At 53.4% G+C, this 3992-nt stretch overlaps 1 pseudogene; it reads right to left on the bottom strand.

Moving 5' to 3' along the window:
• Positions 1–2250: 2250 nt before the first annotated feature.
• Positions 2251–2341, bottom strand: LOC144099627 (U6 spliceosomal RNA; annotated as a pseudogene).
• Between the last annotated feature and the right edge of the window lie 1651 nt (positions 2342–3992).

Genomic DNA, 3992 nt, shown 5'->3' on the forward strand with positions numbered 1-3992 from the left:
CCCCTTAGATGCTGCAGTATGTCGCCGTACGCTTTGAGTACCGGATCGGTTCCCGCTTAGCTGGTGACCGCTCGGTTAATACGCCACGAGCTGTGGTGTTTGCGATTTTATTCCTGGTGAGGCCGGCGTGTGCTGGAGCCCATGTGATGGTATGTTGTCCTGAACTGGTGCTTCCTTGGTTCATTCACCATTTGGAAAGGTTTCTTGCTGAGACGACTGCTTGTGTAACTATTACAGGCTGTCTGCGAGTCTGAGATAATTGTCGAGGATCTGTGCCGTCTGTTGCACAGGAAGAAAGGACTAAAGGAATCGTTGCGCCACCTGCATTCAGAAAAGGGCGGAAAAGATGAGCAGTTTTTAATGCTTCGCGGCTGGTGCGCACGACTATAAGCGGCACCAGAGGCGTGCAACCATGCCGAACATTCCTGTAGTGGCGAGCGCACGGATAACGCTGATTACGAGCCAAAGAGAGACATAGCGCACAGCAACTGCTGCGCGCTGAAATGCTCGGTCAATCAGCGCTTTCAAGCGCCGCAACTTTAACGGCACAGATGCAGACACGCCACGCGCTCTGCGCCTCGTTTCACGAGAGAAAAAACAAAACAAAGAAGGCAAGCAAAATTACGAATCCGGGGTAAACGTCACGCCAAGCGAACTCACGACCGAGAACTCGCCCTTGGCAAAAATTTCCTCCGCCGAATCCCCGTTACGCGCCGAGGGACTTTTCTTTCGCTGCCGAGCCTCCTTCGCTTTTCCTTCTGTTCTATTTTCATTCCTCCATGGGCCGTTTAGAGACTTGCTCGCGCCGATGTTCTCCATGGTTTCCTTCTCTTTTTGTTTTTGCTATTCTTGCGCATTTCCATTTTTTTTTCTTCCGCCGTCACAGGCACGCCGCTTGCCTCATACAATTTTTCTGCTGCGCTGCTGCTTCTCAACCGTTAGGAAAAGGCGGGAACGTCTTGCGTATGTATGGCCGCGAGGTGTCGGCGATAATCGGCGCGCGGATGAGTCAAGGAACGTGCAAATATGCATCCAGGCGTGCGCGCGCGTTTGTGGGCTGGGTTCCGGTGCGGTCCCCTCTGGCGGAAGTTAAATATCATTTTCCGCGCTACTGAATTCCGGAGCGTCGTTCGTTTGAGTCTTTCACGCTCCCTATACGAGGCCAAGGTTACGCGACGGTAGCGACGCCTTCTCCGGCTCGAAGTTGAAGGCCTCGCATTGGATGTGAAGTCACTGCTTCCCTTTTGAAATAAAAATAGCGCTTTGCGTAGAGCGTATATCGTTAGCGGTACAATGGACATGGTTTCACGAGGATCGGCGTTTGCGTGGCACAGGATAAGCACGGGTGCAGAGTAGGGTTAGTTTGACCCTTGACCTTTCCCCGCCGCTCACGCGATCTCCTGATATTGCTCCGTCGACAACGCTGGTGTGTTAGTATTTTATGAAGAATTTGGCAGTGCTGTTGCTGTAGTTGTCAGAGGCTCGGCATTTCTTACGATGTTAGGGTGCGGTGCTGGTGCCGTGACAGTAATCTCGGAGCGCGCTGACAATGGGTGCAAGAAACAATGAGGCAGACGGCGCAATACCAGCGATCACCGAGGCGTAAATGGAAGTTCTTTAGCTGCATTTCTGAATGCAATAAGCGCCCTCATATGGTTGGAGGCTAAGTGGAAGCTACATGACTGGGCACGTCAGCTCGTCACTGGAGGCACCAGGGCCCGTATACTTTTCATTTGACGTAAGTTCTATCCTGTCACCTTGTAACTACGGCTGAAGGAACTCTCTGGGACATGTGTGAAGATAGCACCAGACTCACCTCAAGTTCTTGCCGGTCGCTGTGTCAACGTTTCAAGTTTTCACAGACTCGGCTAGCCTATGCCTGTAGACTCTGACCGAGAATTTGCGCGCGCATGCTGCCCATCCATGTTTCATCTGTAGAGAAAGACACTCGCACGGGACCCTCAGTGGAAATCGTATTCAACTGTGGCTCACGATGCGGCCTCAAACCCGTGTATGCCTTCCCACCACCCTTAGAAGCTGTTTGCCCGAACACTCTAATTGTTGCTGCTTGAGCGGCGTCTTTTGTGTAATTGATAGGTAATATACGTCGAACCTACCAGGTCTTGTATTTTGGCAGTGTAAAGCTCTCAAAGGCGTTTTGGCGCCGAAGGCAGCCTGTCGGCGAGTCTTTAGTGGATATTGCTGCCAGTCACCACGACGGATAGTTAGCAGCCTTTGTACTGGGCTGCTAGGAATTAAAGGCATTTGCTTTAAGCTTTTGTCTACCGATGCTAATCTTCTCTGTATCGTTCCAATTTTAGTATATGTACTTTGGAACTACTAATTATTATTTTGTCTACCGAAAAAATGTGCATAGCAAATAATAATAATTGGTTTTTGGGGAAAGGAAATGGCGCAGTATCTGTCTCATACATCGTTGGACACCTGTACCGCGCCGTAAGGGAAGGGATAAGGGAGGGAGTGAAAGAAGAAAGGAAGAAAGAGGTGCCGTAGTGCAGGGCTCCGGAATAATTTCGACCACCTGGGGGATCAGTAGCCGAGCGCCCGAACCACTGAGCCACCGCGGCGGGTTGCATAGCAAAGCAATCTAGAATTTGCAGCAGCAGTTTCATGATCGGCGCTTGTCGGTAAAATGATAATATGGGGAAAGGGAAGCCAGAGTAAAAGGTGGCGCCCCCGCTGTGAAGTAAGGGATGTAGGAGGGAGGGAAAGGAACGAAAGGATCGCCGTAGTGAACAGCTCCGGATTAATATCGACTGCCCGATGTTCATTAACACCCAACGACAAAGCACAGCATCTTTATCGCACTTCGCCCGCATCGACACGCACCCGCCGCGGCTGGGATGCGATCAGTCGCCAGCCACTCGACTGCCGAACGCCGTAACCACTGAGACACCGCAGCGTGTACACCACGCAGTCTGCGCGAGAAATCCGGAGACGACTCGGTTCTGCGAAAACTTCTGGAACTTTGCGTCACCCCTGACTTAGCTTACCGTAGAACGCTCCACATTCCAGCAAATTGGACCGCGAATGTCCTCCTGTTTAGCCCACCCCCTCTCCCCTGCGCTGCCCGCGAGAGGTCGTTGAGCCCGGTCGTTATTAAGCGGCTTTCTCTAATTCGCCCACCATCCGCAGTTGTACATATTTTTCTCTTGTCTGACTTCCCACGGGAGCAGGGCGAGTCCCACAGAAAGGGAACGCTCCTGAGTGGAACGGGGGGCCGGTCAGTAACGGCCGCGCTTCTTCTTCGCTCCGGGCGGCCACTTGCCCGGCCAGCCGCGAGCGGAGCGAATGAGAGCATGCAAAACGCCTCGAGGGTTGCAGATTAAAGCCCGTGCCGCACTAAATCGACGAGCGGGCGGCGTCCAGTGCTCCAAGGAGAGCGCCGCGCCGCGCACTGGAGCAGGCTCCCGCTTGCGTACAGGCAGCGGCAGTTTGTGGAACGGAGGCAGCGTTATGGCTGGGAAACAACATGAGAGGATATACGTATTAGTGGTGGAGGGAGAATGTTTGGAGGAGGAGGAGGAGGAGGATTTGCGGGCCTCTAATTTTCTCCTTTTCCGCGTCCTCGTCGACGCAGCAGTTCTGTAAGATGGCTCTGAAGATGGCGCTCGCTTCGCACGCTCGCTAAGCGCGTACAGATCGTACAGATGAAACTGAAAAGACAAGCGCGAACCTAAATGTCTGCGAGCGCGTACCCACCCTTTCTTTCGCTTCCTCCTCGTAAACCAGCTCCTGTCGTACTAATCAGCTCGGTTCTGCAGCGGTGACTTTCTTCGTCACCACCGCGCCAATGGACGCCGCGGACGAGATTTGCCGCGGTCAACTTTTACCGCTGGCTCGCCTGTAAGCTGCGGTTCCCGTTTGTAAGCTGCAGAGGGCGAGAGGAATCGGCATGGCTTTGCGTTTGCACGGCTTTGCGTCGTTCGCTTGGCCGGCCGCGCCTGGCGCTTCTCGTGACCGACCACGCC

This window comes from Amblyomma americanum, chromosome 7 (assembly GCF_052857255.1).
Source record: "Amblyomma americanum isolate KBUSLIRL-KWMA chromosome 7, ASM5285725v1, whole genome shotgun sequence".
In the NCBI taxonomy this organism is placed as follows: domain Eukaryota; kingdom Metazoa; phylum Arthropoda; class Arachnida; order Ixodida; family Ixodidae; genus Amblyomma; species Amblyomma americanum.